Source organism: Chiloscyllium plagiosum, unplaced genomic scaffold (assembly GCF_037043375.1).
Source record: "Chiloscyllium plagiosum isolate Xiang-an unplaced genomic scaffold, Cpla_swu_hap1 HiC_scaffold_4, whole genome shotgun sequence".
NCBI classification, from domain to species: domain Eukaryota; kingdom Metazoa; phylum Chordata; class Chondrichthyes; order Orectolobiformes; family Hemiscylliidae; genus Chiloscyllium; species Chiloscyllium plagiosum.
In genome coordinates this window covers 97,284,205-97,305,627 of record NW_028270142.1, presented here as the reverse complement: position 1 = coordinate 97,305,627, position 21,423 = coordinate 97,284,205, and the positions used below count along the sequence as shown (strand labels likewise).

The window sequence follows — 21,423 nt, the reverse complement described above, 5'->3', positions numbered from 1 at the left end:
AGTTCATGGATGTGTGGTACCCATGAAGAGTGATCTGGATTTTGCTGCACAGTTTTGATCACTGAGATCATTTGAAGCAAGTAGCAATCTAGAGTGTGGTGCTGGAAAAGCACAGCAGGTGAGACAGCATCTGAGGATTCCCGGTGAAGGGCTAATGCCCAAAATGTCGATTCTCGTGCTCCTCAGATGCTGCCTGACCTGCTGTGCTTTTCCAGCACCACACTCTTGACTCTGATCTTCAGCATCTGCAGACCTCATTTTCTCCGAACAAACTGAATCTGCCAGGTGCTTGCTCCGGTTTCCTTGTCAGGTTTTCCTGCCATCCAGCTTGTTTGGTGAGTTTGAGAAGTTCGGAGGTTGTATATGAATGACGCAAGTTGGGACGATAACAAGGTGTTTAACAATTAATAATGACCGTCAATTAGCAACTCATCCATACCTAATGAGAATCTTGCTACATCATTTATGAAACGCATAAAAGATGGAACAAGATAATCTTGACATCAAGTTGGGTCTCACTGCATTTATTACCCAATTCTCCCAGACATCTTGCTATAGCCCATAGCACTCAGGCCCATATAAGATTCTTCCTAGAAGCCAGTTAATGGTTGTGAAATCAGCACTAAGGTATTTCCTTTAAAGAGAACATTGAGGAAAAACTGTAACTGGTTCGAAAGAAAAACAAATTGACTGTTGTAGATGTATTTGACCACACGGTGGCAATAGAAATATTTAACATCAATATTGAACCTCGAGATAATTTTGATCATCATTTTTCACAAAATCAGTACTTTAAGCTTTCTGCCAAAGTTAATCTTTAGTTATGGTTTAGACATGGTTTATTTTAGAATTTACTTTTTAAGTTTTGAATTATTGATAAAAGAATTCAATATTTTCATTGTTAAAAATTTAAGAAGGCAGTCCATTAGAGAACAATGGATTAAGCTAAATATTGAAAAAGGTTAAGGCATATTTTTATTTCCATGATAAGATTAATATTGATTGAATATATTTATCTAATACTGGACACTCTTCCACTGATAGTACAAAAAGTCAGGACTCCTAAAAACAAATAGACAGGCATAGGAGATAGCTCAAAAGTATCACTGGGCTGATTTCTGGTATAAAGGGTTTGACTTATGAGGAATGACTACTTTCTCCTATGTCTTTAGAATTTAGAAGAATGAAGAATGATCTTATTGAAATGCATAAGATTCTAAAGAAGCATTACATGGTAGATGTTGAAAAGATATTTCCAATAGTGAAGGAATCTTGGAGGAAGGAAATAACTATTCTTGGACTTACTAATAGCTACAGAATAAAGGATAACTCCCAGAGTGTAATTCTCAACTCTAGAGAGTTGTAGAAGCTAAATCTCTGAAAGTAATTAAAGAGGAGGTAGATAGGTTTTTGAAATATCACTGAGTTTAGGGGTATGCGGAACTGACACAAAAGAGGAATTGAGATCTCGGGCAGATCACCCTTGTGAATGTTGAATGGTACGATATACTTGAGGGGGGAAATGGCTTTCTCCTGCTCTTAATTCTTACATTCTTATGTTCCTAAGAACAAAGGATGGAAGGGAAGGTCAGAGATGTTTCAGATGAAAGTGCACATGTTGAATTCATTGTCCCATGGGGAATAGTGAGTAAATTTGCAGAGTTTAGCTTTTCCTTGGTGAAAAGGTAAGGACGCCATTGAGAATGAAAGATTGAAGTCTGAAGAAAATGAGAGTATGGGTATAGCCTTCAGCAAGGTTAGGGATGAGGTATGTATAAGGATGAATAAAATTATGGAAGAGATGTTCTTTAGTTTGAACACAATTCAAGGTTTAAGGTCCTATCAAGAACACTAGTTGCTATAGTTTGAGAGACCAGAAGAGGGAGATAGGGGAGAGTTAGCGCAAAAGTACCCTTTTACGACAGAACTAATTACTTCTCTCATCAGACCAAACTTCAGAAAAACAGGCCTTTGTGATTTGTGCGTATACAGACACACGGAACAGCCATTGGGACCAAATTTGCACCCCAATATGCCAACATCTTCATGCACAGGTTCGAACAAGACTTCTTCTCTCAGCAGGACCTCCAACCAACATTATACACCAGGTACATGGACGACATTTTCGTCCTCTGGACCTAGGGCGAGGAGTTACAGAAACAACTACACAATGATATCAACGGGTTTCACCCCACCGTAAACTCACCATGGATAACCTCTACTATCTGTCTCATTCTATGACACATGCATCTCCATCTAGGTTGGGCACCTCAGCACCTCATTCTACCACAAACCCACAGATAACCTCACGATGCTACACTTCTCCAGCTTTGATCTGAAATATATTAAAGTAGCCAGCCCCTATGGACAAGCCCTACGTATACACAGGATCTGTTCAGATGAGGAGGAACGTGACGGGCACCTGGAAGTAATCAGGGATGCCCTCATAAGAACGGGGTACAATTCTCAATTCATCGACTGCCAGTACCGATGTGCCACTGCGAGAAATCATAATGACTCCCTCAGGAGACAGACATGAGCTGCAACCAACAGGATACCCTTCGTTGTCCAGTACTTCCCAGGAGCCCAAAAACTACACCATATTCTTCACGGTCTGCAACACATTATCAGTGAGGATGAGTACCTTGCCAAGACCTTCCCCACACCTCCACTTCTCGCCTTTAAACAACCACCAAACCTCAAACAGATCATTGTTCGGAGCAAACTACCCGACTTTCAGGACAACACCATACAACCCTGTCACGGTAGATGCTGCAAGACGTGTCAGAGTGTGGACACGGATACCACCATTACGCGTGGGGACATCTCCCACAACGAACGCAGCAGGTACTCATGCAACTCAACCAACATTGTCTATCTCATACGCTGCAGACAAGGCTGCCCTGAGGCATGGTACATTGGCAAGACCAAGCAAAGGCTACGGCAACGGATGAATGGACACCGCACAACAATCAACAGACAGGAGTGTTCCCTCCCAGTTGGAGACACTTCAGCAGTCTAGGACATTCGACCTCGGACCTTCGGGTGACCGTACTCAAAGACGGACTTCGGGAGAGGCAACAACGAAAAGTGGCCAAGCAGAGGCTGATAGCCAAGTTCAATACCCATGGGGATGTCCTCAACTGGGACCTGGGTTTCATGTCACATTACAAGTGACCCCATTGCACCACACACACACACACAAACACACACACACATACACACATTTAAACATGCACCCTGTCACAGACTTATATCCTTTTACACTCACACTCACATACATACACACACTCTCTCACAGACACTCATAACCCTCACCCCTCCCCTCTCTACAGACAGACAGACACACACAAGTTTTTAGAGTGAGGAGTGAATTTGTACTTGCAGAATTACATTTTATTTTGTTCAAAAACTACATGAATCCATGTAAGATTCTGTAAATCCATTTTTTAGATTGGACTCAATCTGACCATTGTGGCACAGACAGCCTCACACAGGGCAGCTCACACCTTCAATGCATTATCTGGGCCGACATGACACCAATTGTTAAAGTTCACTTGAGAATGTAACTTTTAAATGTTCTGCAATTTGCATACGAAAGAACTGAAACCAACCTGATCATTCTAAAAGATGAGAGACTTAACAAACAATTCAGATCTTTTTCAATATGTAATTTCACTTACATCACACTGTAAACTTTTGCTATAAATTCTGTGTCTTACCATCTTATACTCCACAACCACTTGATGAAGGAGCAGTGCTCCAAAATCTAGTGCTTCCAAATAAACCTGTTGGACTATAACCTGGTGTTGTGTGATTTTTAACCTTTTCTCTCGTGCCAATCAACTCCTTGCACTTGTCTTACAATGGCAAAAGGAAGAAAATGTACAAATGAAGAGGAAATAATGAAATAAAAGCATACTTCACTGTTTTTTCTGATTTGAATGGGACTGTCCAATTATGGGTAGACATCCCTGGTGTTTTCAGAAAGATGACAGCAAATGGGGTGGCTGGAAATCTGATTGAAAGGCTCTCTGCCTTATTTACACTCATAACTCAAATATAATCAGAAAATGAACACAAGCAAGTCGATAAGACCCCGCTGAGGGCGGTTAAGCATGTTGCCTGTTATAGTAGTCAGTTAAGAAAAGATGAATGGCTACATTCTCTGCAGCATACGGTAATACATTAGGTTGGGTTTGTGATTGTAGAGACTGCAGGCTTACATTTTGAAGCTACTTCAGGTGAACAAGTGAAGCACGCAAAGATTATTCTGAATTCTAACTATTACTTACCCTGGAGTGAAACCCAGCAGGGAAGAGTTTACTTGCCTCAGGGTCAGGTCATCTAAGTTGTCAGCTGATATAAATTACACCATATCATTGGGAAATGTGATTGGAAAGGAATGGCACAGAATTTCCAGGAGGACATAATTGAACCTATCTGATATGTGCCAGAATTTACACATCATATAAGCCATTTCCTGCCCCACTTCATCTTTCATATTCTCAGACTTACATAGCTTCCACTTAAGTGCATCAGTGATATTCACCTCAACCAGTACATTCATCATTTTAATTGCTCTCTGGATAAATAATGTTCTTGAAATTGCTTTTTAGGCAATGGCTTCTTTAAATTCAGGACCACTAATTCTGGATCCCCTGCCCCTTAATAGAAGCATTTCCTAACATCAATGTAACAAACCCTTAATCATTTTTAAGCTCAATTCAGGTGATCATCTTTCTAGAGAAATGAGCCCCCAAGCCACTCAATGTTTACTAGAGGGGTGACCTTGTGGAGGTTTACAAAATTATGAGGGGCATGGACAGGATAAATAGACAAAGTCTTTTCTCTGGGGTGGGGGAGTCCAGAACTAGAGGGTATAGGTTTAGGGTGAGAGAGGAAAGATATAAAAGAGACCTAAGGGGCAACATTTTCACGTGTATGGAATGAGTTGGCAGAGGAAGTGGTGGAGGCTGATACAATTGCGACATTTAAAAGGCATCTGGATGGGCATATGAATAGGAAGGGTTTGGAGGGATATGGGCTGGTTGCTGGCAGGTGGGACTAGATTGGGTTGGGATATCTGGTCGGCATGGATGGGTTGGACCCAAGGGTCTGTTTCCATGGTGTACATCTCTATGACTCTAAGTGTGGGATACCCAAGGTGTTACCAAAATCAAAGCTATAGAATTTGTGGCATGCCTGACAAGAGGAAACATACATGGTCAGAGCTAGTATGCTAAAGGACACGAGTCAAAGTCTGGAGGTGGTGCTTTCAGGGGTAGTGGCAAGAGAAGGATAAGAACTGAATCTGAATCTGAATCTAGGAGACAAGAGAATGCAGAGCTAGAGCATTTAAGAAGAATACTGGGAAGAAAACTGGGCAGCACGGCCGCTCAGTGGTTTGTACTGCTGCCGCACAGCACCAGGGACCCGGGTTCAATTCCCGCCTCGGGTGACTGTCTATGTGGAGTTTGCACATTCTCCTTGTGTCTGCGTGGGTTTCCTCCAGGTGCTCCGATTTCTACCCACAATCCAAAGATGTGCAGGTGCCATGGTAAATTGCCCATAGTGTTAGGTGCATTAGACAGGGGTAAATATGGGGAATGCGTTTGGGTGGGTTACTCTTTGGAGGGTCGGTGTGGACTTGTTGGGCCAAAGGTCCTGTTTCCATTCTGTAGAGAATCTAATCTATTCTAATTGGAAGTAAAGCCAGGGCTATTAATGATATGATAGGCAAATGGTGAAATATAAATAAAATCAATGATTTTTAAAGATGTGAGTGGAGGTAAAAAGGCCAGCAAGCCCACCCCTAACTGCCCTGAAGTAAGTAGTACTGAGCCACCTTCATTGAATGAGATCCAGTGTACCCGTGGGGGACCTACCATGGAAGCCAAAATCCATGGATAGGAGCAAACCCATTCAATTAAATGGGAAATTTACCTTCCCAGTAGCCCCCTAGTCCTGGAAGGTTCCCTATCATATGTCTGGGCTGTGGTAAACCGTGGGTAACTGAAACCACAGAAAACAACTCTGCAGGTACAGGGGTTGCCCTGTAAAGAGTATAACAATTTACATTAAATGACCACTTCAGGTTTACTGAGCAACAATCTGTACTTCATTACCAGAAAACAATAGTATCATCAAGAATATCTTCAGCACTCCAGGATTTAAGATAACATAATTTCCTGTGAAATTATCATCAGTCACTGAAATCTTTAGATATATATAAAAGCAAAAATGCCTGATTGAGAGAATGCAGTGAATTACATATGTTGGAGACTATCAGAGGTCAATTGTGCCTGTGGAATGTAAATGTGTCCCTACCACTTGGAAGGGAATTGCTGCACTTCCATTCCCAACAGGATACCCAATATATTACACAGAAAGTAACATTATCTGTAAATTATATAAATGGAGAAAATGATGAACTACTCAATCCAAGATTTTTGTATATAAAATATATACATTCTTAGCTTTTTCTTATCAAGAATTTGCTTGGTAAATTTGTTGCCAGTGAAAAGAGATGACCTTTCCCAATGACTCTATTTGAAATAAGGACTGTATTGAACTTAAAAGAATTATAACTTTCTTAGTAAAGCAAGAACATAGAAAGAGTTGTGAGCATAAAGATTTTTAGGTATAAGTGAGTGGAACTCTTGAACTCAAAGGGAGACACCACTTTGAGCTGGTAATAGGTGCTAAATTGATGGGAGAAAGTGAGGACTGCAGATGCTGGAGATCAGAGCTGAAAAATGTGTTGCTGGAAAAGCGCAGCAGGTCAGGCAGCATCAAAGGAGCAGGAGAATCGACGTTTCGGGCATAAGCCCTTCTTCAGGATTCCTGAAGAAGGGCTTATGCCCGAAACGTCGATTCTCCTGCTCCTTTGATGCTGCCTGACCTGTTGCGCTTTTCCAGCAACACATTTTTCAGCACTAAATTGATGGGGCAGAAGTCAAATTTGCATAAAGTGGCAGTGAGAGACATTGACAGCCCAGCAAGGTGCAAAGTCTCCAAAGGACACACCAAGGAGTATTGGGCTCACACATGAACAGAAGGCAAGAAAACTACTGGTTCTGAAGTATTATCTTCAGGAATATGCAGATAGCAAATACCAGAAAATATGGCACATATGAGCACTGGAAAGTTGTTGCAGGAAGTTTTAATCTACACAAACGTTTAGTGAAATAAAATGATTACATAACCTTTAATTAGTTGATTTAATTGTTTGGGTTTATAGAGCAAATGATAGAAAATGGGTATCATGGCATAGTAACATGACTAGACTAATAAACTACTGGTCTGGATTAATCATCTGCAGACATGAGTTCATATTCCACGACAGCAGCTGGGGAAGTTAAATGCATTTAATTTAGTACATTTGGAATAAAAGTCAGTATTGGTGACTATGAAGTTTTTTGATTCTTGTAAAACCAAGCTGGTCCAATTACATGCTTCATGCAGTGAAAATTGCCATCATTAGTCAGTTTAGCCCAACTGTAATTCCATCAATTGCATCAAAGTGGTTGACTCTGAAGTGACCTCTGAGATGTCTTTAAACCTGCTACAAAACAGCAAATTAAAATAGACTACATGGCCAACCTGGCTTCAACCTAGCTCTGAAATTCAGAAAGGACAAAATTCACCCTGAAAGGGAAATCACCATGGCATTTAAAATGTTGTTCCAAACTTGGGGCATTGTCTCAAAGGAAGTCAGCAACACCTTGACATTGTCTTAATCACAGATTCATTCACATTCAGTCAAAGTCACAGAGTCCTCCATCACTACTGCCAGAAATAATCGTGCTGTGTTGTATGTTCAATAGCAAGCAATCCTGGGAATCCTTAGCATTGACTCCAGACAATGAAATCTCACAGTACCAGGACAGAGAAAAAAAGGAAACCAGCTAACATCACTCCCCCAGCTAATGAATCAGGAGTCCTCCATCTTGAAAACCATTTGGCAGAGAAACCAAGGGTGGCAAGATCACAGATGACAAGCTGGATGAGGAAAATAAGTAACCATCAAGAACAACTTGGTAGCACTACCACTGATTGAGTTGGCTAAGGCAGAGAGTCTCATAGTAATAGAGGTCTACAGCACAGGAAAATGCCCTTCAGATCATTGACTCAAAAACAAGCATCAAACTATTCTCAGCCCATTTTCCAACATTTAGCCCATAGTCCAGTTTGCTCTGACATTATACATCTAAAGACTTCTTAAATGTTATGACAGTTTCTGCCTGACCTCCCTTGCAGGTAGTGCCTTCCAATTCCTTGCACCCCTGAAAAAAATTCCTCACATCCCCTCTAAGCTTCCTTCCCTGTACTTTAAATCTATGTCCCCTGGATGCTCATTGATCCCTCCACTAAGGGGAAATGTTTTCTTCCTACACCCTGTAAATCCTGAAGGACACAGCTATCAGACCAGCATTCAGTGAATGAGGCTGTGGATGCTCTAAGAGAATGAAGCTGTCGATGCCCTATGCCCTAAGAGATATCAAACTGATATGGGTATGGAAGGACCAGCCGCAGTCTGCACCATCTCAACATGGACAATGGCAGTCTGAGCTCACTGGTTGACAGTAACAGCAATAGCAATGGCCCACTAGCATGGGGGAAGAACAGACATTGTTGAAACTTTATTGCTGGAACAGCACAGCAGGTCAGGCAGCATCTAGGGAACAGAAGATTCGACGTTTCGGGCACATGCCCTTCTTCAGGAATCCTGAAGAAGGGCATGTGCCCGAAACGTCGAATCTTCTGTTCCCTAGATGCTGCCTGACCTGCTGTGCTGTTCCAGCAATAAAGTTTCAACTTTGATCTCCAGCGTCTGCAGACCTCACTTTCTCCTCGAAGAACAGACATTGCCTTCTTGAAGAAGAACATTTGATTGCTGTCATTTTCCTGGGGTGTGGCACTCAGTAATCCTTGTAACAATGAAAGGTTATTGACCTAAAGAGTTAACTCTGTATGTTTCCCCTCTGATTCTGCCAGAATGGCTCCGTGTTTCCTGCAATCTTATTTCAGGCTTCCAGCTTGTGCATTATTTTGTTTTGTATTATACTTTCAGCATTCACTGTATATTAGCTCAGTTGGCTAGACGGCTGGTTTGCAATGACGAGTGCTGCCAATAGCATGGGTTTCATTCCTAAACCAGCTGACGTTACCATAAAGAACTCTCCTTCTCAACCTCTCCCCTTATCTGAGACGTGGTAACCCTCAGGTGAAACCACCACCAGTTGTCCCTCTCTGAGAGCAGCCATTTAACATTTATCTTTAATTATAGACATTTCAAAACTATACTTTCATAAATTGCAGAAAACAAAGTAAACTGTACACAATACCATTCGGCACACTCCTGTAAAAGAGGCACACCAACATAAATTGCCTATTTTTCTCAATTCCTGTGTGTCCCTATGAACTGAAACTTGCTTTCAGCCTATTAACAATTTGATGAACAAACTTTATTCATATTTCACTTAATCTTAGAAAATAGCACACAATATTCCAGGGTAAGCACAGGAATTAATCCCAACTTGGAGTATTTGTTTGTGATTATGAATTGTGCAGTCAACAACATTGCCTTTACAAGTGATAAAATCAAGATAAAATCACATAGTAACCTGGAAAATACAATATGATTTTGAGGTTTACACCTTTTCATAGAATAGAATCCCTACAGTGTGAAAACAGGCCAGTCAGCCCAACAAGGCCACACCGACTCTCCAAAGAGAATCCCACACGGCCTCTATCCCTGTAACCCTGTATTTCCATTGGCTAATCCACCAAACCAGCACATCCCTGGACACACAGAGCAATTCAGCATGGCCAATCCACCTAACCTGCACACCTTTGGACTGTGAGAGGAAACTGGAACAAGTCCAACACTGGTCTCCAAGTCATAAATGATGATGGGATACTGTATGGTGAACCCTCCAAGTAATAAAGGATTCATCTTTATTTTGCTCAATTGCTTGCACTGATATTGAATTTATTCTGAAGCTAGGATTATACTGCTATTTTAGAATTGCTGACAAATTATTTCCCTAAGGCACAACTAATTACCTTGATTTAGCTTGGTTGTTGTCCATTGTGTACTCTGAGATACATCTGCTGGGAACATCAACCATTGCCTTCAGTGAACTTTCTAGGATTAACAGATACCTCTGTAATGGCAAGTGCCAGTAACACTAAGAATGGATCTTATTCCTTGGCATGGGCCATATTTCCACTATTGATCATCATGGTACAGTTTATTTTAACAGACATTTAACAACCAACCTAATGCTGTGTTCCACTTGATCCTTGGAAGATTTTAACTCTCTTTATAAGGAGGCCCCACCCTAACTTGCATTGATGGCTATGTTTGAAGCTCTTCCTGCAACAAGACATCATAGAAAAAGTAAACTAAGTCCAAGACCCAGCACATTCATGTCCTGACATTAGTTAAACTTACAGCACGAGTATATCAGAAAGGACTGAATTTTCAGAAAGTTTGAAAACTAATTGGAAAACTGCAATGAAGATTTTTGTTTGAACAACACAACACTAAGTTCGGATATCTTTGAATTCAAGTGTTGGATAAGGTAATGGAAAAGTTTGAACTGACTAGAATCTTCACAGGAAGAATTAATACACATGAGCTAGTTTCCATAGGCAGAAAGATTTCAAAAAACAAAAGTTATATGTACATGTAAATGTTATCCATAAAGTAATCAGTTAAATTATGCATAAACACACCATTTTTGCTTTAACTTAGTAAGATGATCCATTTCAAAATGTCTCTTTATGTGGTTTATTGTCAAGCAGTTTAAGATAGCTAACTAAAAGCTTACTCAAAGAGATAAATTAGTGAATTGTATTCCTTTTTACTACTCGAATGTTTGAGTCTTTCACCACAATGTATAATTATTATATCAATGTTAGATTGTTTGTTTATTGATTGTGTATTCAATAGATTTGCTTAATATTTTGAACATCTAATGTGTTGCTAAAGTATTAAAAACAGGAGGCCGACAATATATTATGTTTATTTCTCTGTTTATGAGACAAACATCTAGATCTTAAGGTTGGGATAGATACTTTAAAGGTATCAAAAACAATAAGTTGATAGAGATCTAAGATATGAATGCTGAAAAAATCTTGAATCTGGAGTAATAATGTTAAAAAAATGATAAAATTATAGATTTCTCAAGAGGAACAATCCGTGAAGTGTCAAACTAGTCTTGCAAACTGTTTAAGGAATTTACTGAATCTTTTCAGCATTTTACAGATGGACTAAATATCTCCATAAACTTCACATATTTATAGATGAATAAGTAACATGAATAGAAAAAACATCCATTTTGATGAAGCAGCAGGTTTTTTTGTGAGTAAATTGTCTTTTTCTTCACTTATATTAAGCCATTATGCACAAGCATTTGAGTGCTGAAGTGAATTTACCATAATTTTCATAACTTCAACTGCTTGAGAAGTGTGAAAGGAACATTACTGCGGGAGGGTAATGACTGCCTTCTCCTAATTAATTCATGTTTCCCAAAATAGATCACATAAAAATACTGATTAATCATAAATAAAATTGAATAAAAAGAACTGCCACTTCTTTTATCTATTTCTACTCGTCTTTATTTGTGTAAACACTCGACTGGTTCTAAATGCATTCTGAAGAAAAGACTGTCAAAAGCTATTTACATCAGAAGCTAAATCAGCAGCAGTACAAGAGCGGTCATTATCCTAGGAAACTGTTTCAGTGAACTTAGGCCAGTAGTATGCAGCCCTAACTTCATAGGAAGTGAAACAGAACCCACAGAAAGCTTTATATAGAATTGCTTAATAACCTCTGGAGGACAAGTCAACCAGAAGGCCACACAAATAAAGAAAGCACACCCTATACTTCTGGGAAAGGGCTAAATTGGTTGAGAAATGGATTTCTGCCCTTGGGGAAGTCCCGCCCTTGCAAGCTGATTGTCGGGTGGTCAGGTAGGCTCAGCACTGGAGGTCAGTCCCATGCACACTTTGGCTACAGCAAGGATCAAGAAGCTGGCTGCAGCAGCAAGGTACATCCTGATGCTTGAGGATGGAGATGGATTTGGGAGCTCAGGGGGGAGGTGCAGTGGTGGGGATGTAGGCTTAGCAGACAGAGGTGGGGAAGGACTGGGTTCAGATGATTTAATGCACACATTGAAAGGAGGGTTGACATCTTGAAGTTGTCCCCTATTTCATATAATGGCACCTCCAAATGCCATTATATGAAATGGGGATTAGTTAATCTAGGCTGCAAACAATGGCCCAGCATACCAACTACTACAAGTCATGGACAGTGTATTATCCTGGTTGGCAGGTCTGCTAACAACCTAATAGACCTTTATGTATTTATTTAAATCTGATGGATGGCCTGCCGATTCTGACACGGGGGCAGTTTGGAGGTGGGCAGAAAGGTGATAGGATAGTCATTCAATATATGCTCCCCACCCCCAGAAATTAAAACATGCTAGATGCAAACTTTAAAATTAAGCTCATTTTTGGTCACTTAGAATGTGGTATATCTTTGAAATTCTCTATCTCTCATGGCTGCGGATGTTCAATTATTGAGCATGGTCAATAGATTTCTGGAATGCCATTGTGGAATAATGTGGGTAGGTGATAGAGGTAGATGCATTTTGTATTTGCAGATACATGCTATTTTTTTCAAAAAACATACAAGGTAGGCAGTCAATCCATGTGACATTTTATAAATTCTTACTTTGGATATAGAATCTGTCTGACTCAAGCTTAGAGTACAGGCAGATTCTAACCTCACACCTTTAATGCATTGTCCGAGCTGAGATGCCACCATTTTTTTAAAATATAAAACCTTAAGCTATCTCGGGAATGTGACTTGAAAGAAGTTCTCAGATTTACATATTAATGAACTGAAATCTGCAACCCAATCTAAGTGATTAAAGACTTAACAGCAATCTAGGTTTGCTTAATATATTGCGTCAGTTGTATGACACTTCAATCATTTACTATAAGTTCTATGTCCTATGATGCTGCCCACTAACTACCTGACGAAGGAGCTGCACTCTGACAACTTCCAAATAAACCTGTTGTGTGATTTTTAGCATTGTCCACCCCAGTCCAACACCAGCACCTCCACAAGTTGAGGTAGATGGTCAGCCTTAATCTAATTGAATAGGGGAGTGGGATCTCCAGGCTGAGTGGCCTACTCCTGTTCCTATGGTTGTGCCTGCTATCAGTGTTTATGGGAGCAGTTTTGATGAAATGCCTAGCCTTTTTCTTCAACTATTTACTAAGAAGTCCCAGTCCTGACACTGCCCTATAACATACACATATTCCTATAATTAGCTTGCAAAATGTATTATGAGCGATTACAGGCTGGATTTTCCAATACTGCTGGGATCAAGAACTGGTGCAGATGCCAGTTAAAATTTGCATTCACCAAGGTTGATCCTGTCATCTCCAATTCAGGCACCATCATAGCTGTCCAATTTGCTGTTGTTGCCAGTCAAGCAGCTCACATCCCCTGGGCATCAGCATTGGGTGCTGAGCATAGCTTTGAACTGACTAAGACATTACATTGAAAGACAACACTGTCTGAGCAGCACTGCATTGGAACCCAGCTTTGAAAATCCACATCATAGTGTCTCATTTCATTATACTCACTTCAAACGTGCATCCTATTTAATCACAATAAGTCACTGTCTACTAATTTTCTGACCAAAGTACCATTTTCATTCTTTATCTCCGAGGTGAGCATCACTGGCAGTGGTAGGGATCATTGTCCATCCCTGAAAAACAGTTTGCTCCAACCGAATGTGACCATTTCAGAGGGCATTTACGAGTCAACCACATTGTTGCTGGTCTGGAACCAAATGCAGGCCAGAACAGGGAAGGATGATAGATCTCTTTCCCTAATGGACATCAATGTTACCAAATAGTGTTTTTTCAAAATAAAAGTGGATAGGAGTATAAGATAATAGGATAGAGAGGAGGCCATTTGGCCCTTTCAGCCTGTTCTGCAATTCATTAAGATCATGATCTCAACTTCACTTTCCTGTCTGCCCCCAAAATCCTTGATTCCCTCATCTATTAAAAATCAGCATTGAATAGATTCAATGACCTAGCCTCCACTGTTTTCTGGGCAAGAACATTTTACAGACTTATGCTCCTCTGATGATGCTTTCATGGTGTGATTACTGAGACTAGCTATCGATGCCATATTTTTATTAATTAATTAAATTCATGAATTGAATTTGAAGACCCTGAGCTGATATGCTGGGATTCAATCCCACGCCCTTTGGGCATTAGACTGGCCCTCTGGATCTCTGGTCCAATGACATTAACACTTCACGACTATCTCACCTGATGCAGTGTAAAAATTAATAAAAGATTACTAAATCAAGATAATGACAGAGATTTTTGAGTACCAGTTCTATGTATTGTACCCATGGAAGTATGGGAGGGCATTTAAAGTCAAGCCAGACTGACATTGGGTAATTTTCAGGCCTCAGGTTCATGAGCAGTTTCAGAGATAGTTGTGCTTGGACTGCTAGTGAGCTTAATGAAAGAAATAAAATGTTGTTAAAAGTTATTTAATTTGTAGCATCTGTTAGGTAGAGTCGCCATAGTTCCAGAGGACCATAAGGCTGCTCTCTCATTACAGAGAGACAACTGGTGGTAGTTTAACATTAGGGTCTGCAAACTTCAGGCAAAGGGCAAGGTCAAGAAGGTAGGACCTTCATGGTAACGTTACTACCCTATAATTGATTTATAGACATTTTATCTTGTTGCATTTTATGTCCCTTTTCCTTCCCTTAAATACCGAAAACACAAGTATTGCTTGCATTCAGTTTTGTTAGGTTCCAAATGATGCAGCTCTTCTAATTGGACAGAATTTTAATTATGAGCACTGTATTCTCCACTCCTATCATTTCTGACAGAAAGTCACAGAAGTGTCTGGGGCAACTAAAGAGCTGGTAGTGTGGCACCTGCAGAACTAATCTCACATTCCACTAGATTTAATCCAGCTCCCCAATGTAACGCATATATTATATTGAGGTTATGAACTTGACATTGCTTGTTATTCAGTAAGAAATTCAGTTGGTATGTGTGCTGCATGCATTTTTAGTGAGTTAAAGAATAAGAAATGCAAAAGTCAAACATTTATAGTTCTCATGCTAAATTTCAATGGTGAACTTTGGACTCTTATTTATTAAAGTCAGAAATTCTACTGTTGATCATAAAGAATCATAAAAGGTTGTGTGTAATGCATCTTTTCAAATACCTTGGCTTTATTTCCTTTGCAATGTCTTGCTACATTTTCAATATATAGCAACTATTGAATTGCAGTCTGAGGTCTCATTTAATCTTCACTTTGCTTTGTTAGTGACATAAAAAATTCACAGTTAATTCTCTTCGACTTCTCATCATTTCATGAGTATTCTATTCACATCACAAAGTGTTGCAGTCCCATTTAATCAGCCTCCCTCCATTCCCTGTTAGTGTCTAAATCCAGTCCCAGAGGTTTAGTTCAGTTAAGTATTTGCTATGTTTAACAAATATCTCATTTGTAAACAAGTTATAGCAAGCTGAATTTCAACAAGAACAATAAAATGGTTAACAGCAAGATAAAAATAATTGCAAATCTGGAAAATGTTTCCAGAAGTAACAAACTGCACTATGCTTCTGTTTCTTTCTCTGACAAGATTATATTTTGGACATGTTTTCCAAGAAATATTTATTTGTTAATTGAAAATGAATTTCAATGGCAAGATGAGCATTTATTATCAGTTCTTAATTGTTCTTGAGAGTTGCCAGTTATCAATTGGTGGGTTACTTTTCAGAACATTTGCTGAGCGAACTTATATCCCATTTCTGATGATCTGGAGACAGAAGATGGAGAGCCATACAGTCTACAGCATAGAAAAAGGCCCTTTGCATCCACACAACCACCTAATTAGTTTAATCCCATTTTCTAACAAAAGGCCCATAGCCTTGTATGTTTTGGCATCATGAGTACACATCTTAATATTTCGTAATTGTTATGAGCATTTCTGCCCCGACCACTGTTACAGTAGTGAATTCCAGATTCCACCTCCCTCTGGGCTTTTTTTCCTTCCATCACCTCTAAGCCTTCTCTCCTTCACTTTAAATGTGTGCCCTGTAGCAATTGAGCCTTCTATCAAGAGAAAATGTTTCTTTCAGTCTACCCTGTCAATGGACTTCATAATTTTACACATTTTATTCTTGTCCCCTCTCAATCTCCTCTAAACTAAGGAAAACAACCCCAGTATATCCAATCTCTCTTCATAACTGAAACTCTCCAGCCCAGGCAACATCTGGTAAATCTCCTTTATACTCTCTCCAGTGTTATCATATCCTTCTTATAATGTGGATTCCAGAATTGCACACAAATATTCTAATTGTGGCCTAACCAACATCTTATACAGTTCCAGAATCATATCCTTACTTTTAACTAACTCTCCACAAATGGGTCTTTGTGTCCTGCCACTCAGCCATCCACATATCAGTATTGTTACTTTCCCTTTTAGTCCATGACCTCTAACTTTTCTTAAAAGTCTATTGTGGCACATTATCACATGCATTCTCAAAGTTCATGTAAACCACATCAGCAACATCACCCTTATAACCCTCTCTGTTACTCCAACAAACTCAAACATATCAGTCAAACATGATTTGCCCTTAACAAATATGTACTGGCTTTACTTAATTAACTTACATCTGCACATGCAGCAGTTCATTTCCTCCCAAATTATCATTCCTACAAAAAAGGTTCCCTCTATATTTGCACAGTGTCAATCCAGCACTGCAGTAGCAATTGAGAGGTAACTTGAATTTGGCATTTCTAGGGATATAGCACAAACAGACAAAGAGCCAATTTAAACAAAAGACATAACACTTTTTTGCCACAGCCCCTTAACTAAGATAACTATTGGCTAGCACCATGTTCAGTTACAAGTATTGTTTGATTGACAAAGTATCATGCTTCAACACCAGCAAAGACTGAAGGATGAATCTAATTTTAGATTTCACTTTTGAGATGAGCAAATGGTGTTGCTATGGAGTATTACCATTAGGAAATGGAGATGCATTACTTCAAGATGTTGCAGAAGTGGTCTTAAACCAGGGAAAGCATACACAGAAACATGCAAGCATGATGCAATATGAGTTGATTCTGTGATTATTTCCAAAGTTAAGATCCAGTTGCGGATTAATTGCTAACATCTTGGACTCATCTTCTTCCTCCAGGGAGCACCAGGATACTATGAGAATATTCTAAAAGAAACCACCATCCTGGATGGCTGTGATGCCTTCCAGCAATCTTTCAACTTTCAAAAGTCTATTTTTCTGATACATCACGGATGGAATTAAATTGAAATTGAGGACCTCTAAAAGCCAAGCGTTTGAACTCTGTCTTTACAAATATGAATTACAGGACTCAAAAGGGCTTGTTTACATTCCACTGGGCCAGTTAGTCATTTAGGCAAGTGTCACCTGACTTGTGATGAACAAGAAACTGGAATCCCTGGCATACTTGCCATCACAGGGTGAAAAATAAGTTTCAATTCAAGTACCTTCTTAAGGTGCAGCAATATCTCTCAGACCAAATGTCTCAGACCAAATTTCTGCTTTGCACAGCATGACCGATATTCACATTTCTAGCCTTAGCACCAGAAAAACTTGTTCCTAAAATGAAAAAAAAATCTGGAGTTGTAACAACTTCTCAGTTGCTAAAAAGTGCCAAGTTTCAACCCTTTGACCTTCCCATTAGAAGATTTCAATAATTCTTACTTTCGCGCATGAAAGAGTATTTAGCTGACAGTGATAAATGGATATTAGTTGCCTAATAACATTTGTTCTTCACTGAAAAGCAATAAAATTCACTGTTTATTTCACATCCCATCAATCACAAAAAGAAAATGTTGATGTTGTGATATGGAATGTGAAGTTTACTTTTCTCCACGTGCATATGCTATTATGATTGGTAGCAGTAAATATAGGAAAGACATATTTTAAGTGAATAACAACAATCTGTGCGCTGTTTTAAAAGGCTGATTGATGATGTTGATATTATAATTTTGTGATCAAGTTCATGCCATTTGTGTTAGCCCAAATGCCACTTGTGAAGGGACTTGTATATTTCCATATTAGTGAAACGTTTTTCACCTTCCAACATCCAATTATTCCACATTTTTTACATACTGTCCTTTGGGCTTTAGTTATACATTTATCCAGGGGCTGAATGACATTTATAAGATCACCAGGAATAACTACCACAGTGATGTTGATTCACCTTGTATCACAGACTACATTGTCGATAAAGTGGGATGTGAACGTGTCCCAGATGAACAAACCTTTCCCATTACGCAGTTTTCCCATTTTCATTTCTGCATTCCTTTGATCCATTTCTTGCAATGGCCTTCACCCATTCAGTCTTCCTTAGGAATGGAGATGACGAAGCCTTTCTGATTGTTCTCTTTGAAGAGAGCTTAGTGATGGAATGTCACTATCGCCTTCAATGTTACACGACATGTCAAATAAGATGAATCATGTGAACCGTGCTTTCTCCTGGCCAGCAATATTCCCATGAAGCTGTGTGGCTGCACACACAGCCAGCACTCCAAAGTTCTGCACATGGCAGTTGGCATCATAACACTATCACTGCATTGACTTACACTTCCAGAACTCATTGCGATGCATGAGTCTTAGATGTCTGCATAATTGGAAAGAACATTAGGGTGAAACACTGCTAGCCATTTGCCTTTCCAAGGGCATTTCTTTCACCAAACTTGGTAATAGCCTTGTTTGCTACCACACAAAAGTTAATTAGTGTTTCATCCATATTTCTATGCAACGACATTCTGCTCTTGATGAATCTTGTACAGCTGTTAACACTTGCCTTTAATTCTAAAATATCACCTTTCTTCCCTTCTCTGAGGGTATCAAGTTGAATGGGTCTGCAAGTGATAAAATTACCACTTTGCTGATGTTGATCAACAATTCACTCTGCCAAATTTATTGGAGCTACCTAATTGTTCTTGAGCTAATCTGCCTTCATCAATGCAGTGATCAATTTTGTATCTTCAACAGGGTATTTGTACCTGTTGAGATAATACTTATCTTAGCTCCTATAACATAAGAACTAGATAGGGTAATATAATAGTGAAAGATTCAACAGATATTTATTACAACTCCTGCTATCTACAATTATAATCATTGGCAATGCTGATTCTGGGCTAGTACTGAGCAATTTTATCATGAACGGTAGTACTGAGTATGTCATGCTGCATGTGGTTCCAGATGAAGACTGAGACCTTTATACCATCAAGTCAGATGCAATGAAATGGTGGTGATGAGTAAGCATCTTAAGAGGTATATTGCATACTAACTGTGAGGCATATCACAACAGTTAATCTTTCTCAAAGCCATGAGTTGTGTTACTTATCAGTAACAAAATTATAATCACAATGTGGGTTCATTTTAAATCAGATATAGTTACAGTTTTCGTAAACAAAGATATTAAGGGATATGGGCCAAAGATAGGCATATGGAGTTAGGCCACAGAGCAGCCACGATCTCAATGAATGATGGAATTGGCTCAAGGGGCTGAAAGGCCTACTCCTGTGTCTGTGTTTCTTGACATGAGGATTTTGAAAATTTTGAAAATTACCTGTTTTAGGCCAAAAGGGATTAAATCAACTTTTGCGCAAATATACAAATTTTACCACAAGTGGCTGAAGAAGGGACTGGTCCCTGTGCAAGAACAATAAGTCCCAAAATGAGATAAAAAGGGAGCCTGATTTAAATTAGATTAGAGATTATTGTGTATCAACTGTGGGTCAGTTGACAGTGTTGTTGCCACTGAGTTTGAAGGTTGAAGGTTAAGGGCCCAATCCAGGACTTAAATACAGCAACTTGGCCTAGCGCTGCAGCGTAAAACTTAAGAAGTACTGCACTGTTGGAAATGGTGCCTTTTGGATAAACTATGTGTCAGGTGGATATAAATGATCATGAACAGTATTTTGAAGAAATGTAATGCAGATGTCCCCAGTGGCCTGGCCAATAATAACACTTCAATCAAAATCACAAACAAAATTCTGATCATAGTGGGAGTTTGAAATAGGTAAATTAACTGCTCACAAATACCATGTGTTTGTTTCATTATCACAATGAATAAATTGTAGGATAAAGAATAAATGAGGCTATGATGACGGCATGTAATAATGAAGTACTTTTCATGTAGATTGGCAAAACTAAATTGGTAGAGGAAGAATTCATAGAATGTATTCTGGAAAGTTTGCTTGGATAATAAGTTGTGAATCCAACAAGGAATGAGACTATTTTGGATCTGGTAATGAGACAGCTTTAATAAATGATCTCAGAGTAAAGGATATCCTTAGGTAACAGTGACAGTGGTACATGCTTGAATTTAGTATTCAGTTTGAGAGTATCAAACTTTGGTCAGAAACAATTGTGCTCAAATAAAGCTAATAATTGTGGTCTAATCACTGATCCTTGTGGCACTCCAATAGTTCCAGCTGCCATCATGACATTAGCCCCTTTATCCCAACTCTCTACCTTCTAACGGCCATCCATTTCTCCAACCGTTCTAATAACCTATCTCCAACACCATAGGATCTTTAGCTATTAAGTAGCCGAATGTAAACTACCTTACCAAAAGACCTTCTGATATGTTACCTTCATAGCTTCCGTTTTATCAATGCTGCTTGTTAACTCCTCAAAATATTCTAGAAAACTTGTCATGTATGATTTCCCCTTCATGAAGCTATACTGACTCTGCTTGACCATATTATACATTTCTAAATGCTCTGGTATTACATCTATTATAACAAACTCTAACATTTTTCCAATAACAGACACTAAGCTAACAGGTGTAAAGTTATCCATTTTTCTGCTTCATTCCCTTTTTAAATAAAGTGTTAAGTTGACAGTTTTCTACTCTTCAAGTACTTTCCAGAATCTAAGGATTCTGGAAAATTTGTAACTAGTACATCATTATCTCTGTCGCTACTTCCTTTAATATCCCACAATGTATCTCATGTGGTCCAGTGGACTTATCAGTCTTCAGTCCTATTAGTCTCTGTAGCACTTTTTATTATATTTATTTCCTTCTCTTCTTTTGCCTATTGATACTTTAGTGATTGTGGAATGCTATTAGTGTCTTCTACTATGAAGACTGATGCAAAGTATTGTTCAATTCCTCTCCCAAATCATGGTTCTTCATTGTTATTTTCTCAGCCTTGTTGATGATGCCCAGTTTTCATTCTGCTAGGACCACACAACACTTGACTTCATTGAAGCCTTGGTCCAAACATGGACAAAAAGAGCTGAATTCCAGAGGTGAGGTGGAAGTGGCTGCCCTTGGCACACTTG

The 21,423-nt window shown here is 39.2% G+C and overlaps 1 protein-coding gene and 1 pseudogene across 5 annotated transcripts in view; one reads left to right on the top strand and one right to left on the bottom strand.

Moving 5' to 3' along the window:
• Nucleotides 1–21,423, bottom strand: part of LOC122549028 (RNA-binding Raly-like protein) — a 913,629-nt gene that overhangs the window by 422,861 nt on the left and 469,345 nt on the right. The gene's annotated exons all lie outside the window — the stretch shown is intronic.
• LOC148150188 (uncharacterized) lies at nucleotides 2,312–3,177 on the top strand (annotated as a pseudogene).